This window comes from Ixodes scapularis, unplaced genomic scaffold (assembly GCF_016920785.2).
Source record: "Ixodes scapularis isolate PalLabHiFi unplaced genomic scaffold, ASM1692078v2 PGA_scaffold1__304_contigs__length_218370807, whole genome shotgun sequence".
Taxonomy (NCBI): Eukaryota; Metazoa; Arthropoda; class Arachnida; order Ixodida; family Ixodidae; genus Ixodes; species Ixodes scapularis.
This window is the reverse complement of record NW_024609846.1, coordinates 1,666,692-1,673,634: the sequence shown is the minus strand read 5'-3', so window position 1 is coordinate 1,673,634 and position 6,943 is coordinate 1,666,692. Positions and strand designations below refer to the sequence as shown.

At 46.4% G+C, this 6,943-nt stretch overlaps 1 pseudogene; it reads left to right on the top strand.

Annotated features, from left to right (window-relative positions):
* Window positions 1-1,010: 1,010 nt before the first annotated feature.
* LOC120838477 lies at window positions 1,011-1,895 on the top strand (annotated as a pseudogene).
* Window positions 1,896-6,943: the final 5,048 nt, after the last annotated feature.

Sequence of the window (6,943 nt, the reverse complement as noted above, 5' to 3'; positions counted from 1 at the left end):
GGAACCAGTATTTATTGGTAATAACCGATCATTTCTCAAAATGGGTGGAGTTACACCCGCTGAGGAAGCTGGTCTCGGAGCGAATCTGGGAGAAGTTGTTGGAAACTTTCATGCGCTTCGGTACACCCACGTGTCTCATCAGCGATAATGCTAGCTATTTTACCAGCAGAGTGTTCACTGACTCCTGCTTGGCGCTGAACATAAAGCACAAAAGGACGACACCATACTATCCTCAGGCTAATATCACTGAGAGAGTGAACCGAAACTTGAAGAGCATGCTGATCACACTAACGGAGAGACACAGGGACTGGGACGAACACATTGTCGAGATGGGTTTTGCAATCCCGACGACCGTGAACAGATCTACTGGATTAACGCCTGCGCTTCTAAACTTGGGTAAGGAGCTATCATCTCCGCTGGAGAACGGGTTACGAAATAACCAAGGTTCGACAGAACGCCCACTCTCTAAATACGCGGCGGAGTTGAAAGTTCGCCTTTCGAATGCGTTGCACGACGCCAGAGAGAACCTCGTTGCAGCAAGGATCGAACAAGCGGCTCAGTACGATAAGACTCATCGTCACCTGGAGTACAAGGTGGGGGACTTGGTCCTCAGGAGAACCCATCCTTTGAGCAATACAGCGAGCGGATTCGCAGCCTCACTTGCTCCGAAGTGGGAAGGGCCCTACGTGGTAAAGGCACGACTGTCACGTCTTACCTACAGGCTCGCTCAGGAAAATGCGAGCGAGGAGTCTGGCCCGGTCCACATTACAAACCTGAAAAAGTACCATCTTCGTGATCGGGATGACGATGAACGAGAACAAAACGAGGAATCCTCCGTTCCGCAAATGCCCTCCGGAGGAACCAGAATGGGCGGCGCCATCCGGGAAGGCGACCTTCCACTTCCCGGGATACCGGCGGAGCCAGCTGGCCCAACTCCCAGGGTGGTCAACCCTTCCGGCAGAAGACCAGTCAGCCCAACGCACCGGGCGGCCAATCCGTTCGGCAAGAGAATGGCCAGACAAGCCGACAGGGTGGTCAACCCGGTTGGAGGACAACGGCCAGACCAACCAACAGGGTGGTCAACCCGGTTAGCAAGGAGCAAGACGAACCAACCGTCAGGGTGGTCAACCTGGCTGGCAGAGACGGGGTGAGCAATCCCGACGTCGACCACGTCAACGAAGGCAGGGTGGCGGAGACGCGGAGGACCGGAGAGTGCCAGGGACACGCTGAAGGACGAGGTGCTGAAGACTATGCCGGTGCAGAAGCAGACGCGTGCCGGCCAGCACACCCGCTTCAAGGCCTTTGTGGCCATTGGGGACTTCAACGGCCAGTGCTCCAAGAGCTCCAAAGAGGTGCCAGTCCTGCCATGTGCTCCCAAGAGGTGGCCACGGCCATCCTTCAAGCCATCATCCGGGCATAGCTGTGCGTCATCCCCGTCCGTAGCGGCTATTGTGGAAAGAAGAGCGGAAAGCGCCACACCGTACCCTGCAAGGTGCGTGCTGATGCGGCTGATCCGGAGCCCCGCGGCACAAACATCGTGTCCGCCCCAGTGCCCAAGAAGCTGCTGCACATGGCGGGCATCGAGGACTGCTACACCTCAGCCCGCGTCTCGACGGCAACGCTGGGCAACTTTGCCGAGACCACCTACCTGGCCATCCAGCAGACGTACAGCTACCTGACCCCGGACCTGTTGCGGGAGCGAGGGCTCATCAAGTCCCCCCACCAGGAGTTCACCAATCACCTGATGCACGTCCACCGCCACCAGCAAGGCGGAGATGGGCGACTTGGAGTCCAGTGACTCGGTCCAGGGACTCCGGATGCTCCGGACCCCCCCGGAGTTTGAGGCTTGAGGGGAGGGGAGTGTGGGAGACAACGAGCCACGCTGAACGTGGATGGACGGCCCCGTGAGCGGCGAGGAAGAAGAGAAAGGGACGCTCGTGGTAGGTGCGCGTGGACAGAGTTAAAAAGGGCCGTGAGGAACGAAAGAGGCGGCGCTGAACGAGCCCAGGCAAGACCCGGACCACAGGGCAACCGTGGCCTTCCACAGCATCGACGGCACAATTTGAGTATTTATAAAGTGTTTGTCTATGATAGCGCTCGTTGTGTGACTTCCTCGGAGCGAGCAGAACTAGGCCTGATCGGGAATTGACAGGCAACCCACACGTGTCGTCGATGCGGGGGAGTGGATAGACGTCTTTCTTCGTCACTGCCTTCAGCTGCCGGTAGTCCACGCTGAACCTAAGCGTTCCGTCCTTCTTCTTAACCAGTACAACTGGAGAGGCCCACGGACTGCTTGAAGGTTGGATTATGTCGTCGTTCAGCATCTCTTGCACTTGCTCCTGGATTACCTCCCTTTCTTTAACGGAGACTCTGTACGGCGATCGATGCACAGGGCGCGCGTCGTCCTCGGTAACGATGCGGTGTTTCGCAACGGCGGTTTGGCGCACCCTCGACGACGTCGCGAAGCAGTCACTGTATTCGGCGAGGAGATCACTTAGCTGCCGTCATTTCGGGCTCGGAAGCTTAGGGTCAATGTCGAGCTGCGCTGGCGACGGGCTGTCTTGCTGAGGTGGCGAGGTTTCGTCAGTAATCGTGGCGATTTCGGCGGCATTTCGAAGTTCCTCGACGTGGCCCACGGCTGAATCTTTCGTGAGGTGATAGAGTGCAGGCGAGCTGGTAATTAATCGACATCTTGTAAACCCTAAGATGGGGAACGATAAAAAACAAGAAAATAAATGGACGAACACAACAACTAGAGCTACGTCACGTGAAACCACCCTACCTAATATTACCGCCCTCTCAAAACAGAAACAAATTTGGTCGACGCATGCATAAACTTCCCTAGAAGTTTGTGTGGGTGGCACAAAAAAAGAAACGACTTTCAAATCTAAAAACACAGAGACAAAGAAAAAGGCTCACGAGCTTGACGGAATCTTTTTCCACAACACGTAGCATTCATTAAAAATGTTAAAAAGTGATTGAGCCGCCCTTACTTATTTCCAGTGATTTAAGTACAGCAACCAAAATAACCCTAATTAATAATCGATACGAATTAAGATATTAGATACTTGAAAGCCTTATATGATTGTTTTCTAAACAATATTTAGATATATATTTAAAATAAGTAAACCAATGAAGTGTAATGTAGATGGTTCAGCGTGTTGGTTTTAAGTTATCATAACTAAAGCGGGACGTGGAAGACAAACAGGCAGCACAGGCTTTCGTTTAAAAAAGAAAGTCTTACCAGCACGACAGCACGTTACATGAAGCTCAAGGAAGTATATAATGTAGATGGTTGAGCCTGGGCTGTCTGTTTGGCTCCCATGTCTCTCTTTCGTTATCGTAAAATGAAGTCTACTTAACGACAAAGCCAATTGACGATTACAATTGCTGGGATTAATCGAGCGCATCAATGGAGCCTTGTACCTCTTTGTTTACCGAGGCCACGTGTTATTTTTCAATAGTTCCGAAGTAAAATATTAGGAAGTAAATTTCGCATTTTTCGCAAGCATTAATGATAATAATTGAAAACACATACCCAAAAGAAGCCTCAGATCAAACACTTACTGTTTCAATGCAAGAGCGTGGTCTTCCAATGGAACACTTGATTTCAAATCTAAAGGAGAATACCCGTGGACCAATGGTTCACATCTGAAGGAGGGACATTCCGCTTCAGATTCGGTTGCAAGCGGGCTTCACCTTTTGCCGACATTAGTCAGGTTATTCTCTGCCAGGAGCAAACTGCTCTCCGGGCCATTGGTTTTCGAATTTAAACTGACTACCTTAGAAAATCTGAACAAAGACACAAAACCGAAAACTATGCATCGGAGGCGAAGTTAGAGAGCGACTACCTACAATAGTGACTACCTAAAAGGGTGACCTTTGCACCTCAATCAGCTCACTGCTTAAATTTTCTGCTAAAATCACGGAGTATATTTCACTCTTTTGAAACCTAACTGCATTGTTTCATTCAAAAAGATATACAAAATTCATTTTGGAAAATATTTGTAACACGCTCGCTTGTATCACGTCACACGTGTGCCTGACGTCCGCCGCTGTCCATAGCGTTGTTGCGGAGAAAACATTATAACACTCCAAGAGTTTAATTATTTTCGGAGTAGAAATGGACACCCTCTGTAAAGGTAGACTGGCACTGCAGTCATAAGATCATAAGAGATTAACTTGAAGGTAAGGCGGCGACTCTTTTTCACTGTGCTAAGCAATATCAACCCAAACATGCAACACGAGAGGGTGACATATTTGTCCTAAAATGTGCAAATGATAAACAGTAATACTTCCTGGTTACAGTGTACACTACACAACATTGTCAGCGCGAATATATGAATGCAGTTCTGCTTTTCGCATACAACTGAATAGCTGCCATTGGAACTACGCTCACTGAGAGCTTAAGAAAAACAGAATGTGGTTCCTTATGATGACGCACCTTGTTTTGTGACTCGTTCCTTGGTGTTCTTATCGATTAATATCCCAATACCATCTCCTGCAGAGATATTATATCCTGCTTGATATTAGCCACGCCCTGCGTTTCTTAATATATCAGTGATCAAACACTAAAATGTCGACTGCGGCCAATTTCCCGCAAAGAGGCTCAGGTTGCCGTTGACTCATCGCGTAACGTTTGGGAGAGCCAACGGCAATACTCTATGGAAGGAGCTCGTCGAATGATGAGGCTGTAAATCTGTTTAGACCTAAGCAAACTAAATTACAGCCCGAGACATAAGCAATTTCGAAAAACCAAACTAAAACAATATTTCGAAACTTAAAAATATGCTATGATATTTCGGATATCCTGGAGAAACAAATTTGAAGTCATCAACTGGTTCATAAAATTACTTCTATGTTTTACTCTATGAACAAATGTTTTATATTACCTATCCAGCTGTAATCTAGTTCAGTAACCTTGTAATTTCAGATGTGTGTTCTGATTTTAGTTATTTTCCGTGCCACATTTGTGGGAGTTTTAGTCAGCTTTTGTTTTAACCACCTTGACGGCACATGTGCAAGATACAGTTCGACTAATGATTCAATCACTAAAAAAACATTTATGCGCTGTGACACTGGGCATGAAGCAAGCACGTCAGACGTCATGATCGCTGTAACATCACAAGACAGGGCGCTGTCACAACGCCATTTTTTTTAAGTGTAAGCATATTTTCGGATTTGCAATTCGCTGCGATCCCACCGTAATCCATAGATTGGATCGATCGACTCTTCCTAGCATGTGGATAATATTTTCTGGAGAGGGGGACAAAAGGGGACAATGACAAACACAAATCTTTAAACACAGCTATAGGTGACTGGTGCACGACCGAAAAAATCTGCCTGGTCCGGGTATCGAACCAGTGTCCTCTTCATTTCCAGTGGAGCGCTCAACGAACTGAGCTAGCCAGAAGTTAGAAGTCAGTAGAGCAAACGAGTTTTATCAGCTGCCATCATTCTAACAGTTAGACTGGTTGCAGCTGATAAAACCCGTTTCCTCTACTGACGTCTAATTCCTAGTTAGCTCAATTGGTAGAACGCTCCACTGGAAATGCAGCTCCACTGGAAATGGAGAGGTCATGGTTCGATACCAAGACCAGGCGGATTTTTTTGGTCGCGCACCAGTCACCTAGCTGTGTTTGGAGATTTGTGTTTGTACTTCGTCCCCCTTGTTTCTCTTCTGCGGGGACTATTATCGTCATTCTTGTCCACCTTGTTTGCCCCTGTTGAATAATTGCAGTATCTTCGGAATCTCCCAAGCACTTTGCGCAAAAGTAGACACAAAAGATTTCTTAGAATGTTTAGTGTAAAGGCGAGTTATACCAAAGCTGTAAACTTTTATTGTCGTCACTACACACAAAGTCGTACTTAAACGTTAAAAAAGGCCTATGCTGCCACAAGCGCAACGTGCGTTGCGGAGCGTAAACGTGATGTGCAGGAATTGTTTTCGTTATCATCTTATGGTTTTATTGGTTTGTTTTTGTAAATGTCAAACAAAATACCTACGCAAAACAATGGACAATCTTTTTTTTTGTGTGTGTGTGAACCCTTCGTTCCGGTGGTATGACAGGACAAAGATGAAGTGCAGCTTCTGCGTAAGCGAAAACATTCCACAAACAAAAAATAAAAACTTAACACGAGTTCGAGAAGCTTGAAGAACAAGCGAAAGAATAGTGCAGAAGACAACTCTAGCGAACGAAAGTAAAATGATGTATGATCTAGCAAACTCGCACGTCATTTTTTCCCTCACTTTTTTACACTTGTTCGAGAAGAAAAAAAGAGAGCCATGAGGTATATAAAAGCAAGGTATAACACCCCAACTTTTGTGACCTTCCCGAGAACAAAAATGCGTCTGAGCTGCGTTCTGTGCCTCTTGGCAATGTGCCACATCGGTAAGTTTATACTAGCTGCCAATCAGTATGGCGCTGAAATGGGGCTATTTGATTGTCTTAATTATTATAAAATGTTTCACATTTTATTTAATTTGATATGTAGGAATGTAATGTAGTTAAACAATATTAAGGATCCATTTCTAGGTGATGAAGTATTATATGATTCTATTAAGACCTCCGCTGGCAGAGGATATCTCTAACATATCATTCAAACATCTCATAATGACGTCGAACAACCATTTCTAAATAAAACCTTCCCTACTTACAGTAATGTGTATCGTTGTGTGCAAGGTTGTAACGATAATATACAAGATAAAATTTTTTGCTGCCGTATGATATTTTCGTATTTTTTGAAATTGTCACAATGCAGGAATAAATTTAGCTGTCCCCGAAAAACGTTATAATGTTCAAATATTTACAAGGAATTGTCATAGGTATTTACTCTTGACAATATATGTTTTGACAAATTCTCTAAACTATGTCGAGCTACACTGTAAAAAAAAGCCCATGTGTCTACTTTCCCGCGCAACACTCGGAGAGCCAATCAGCGA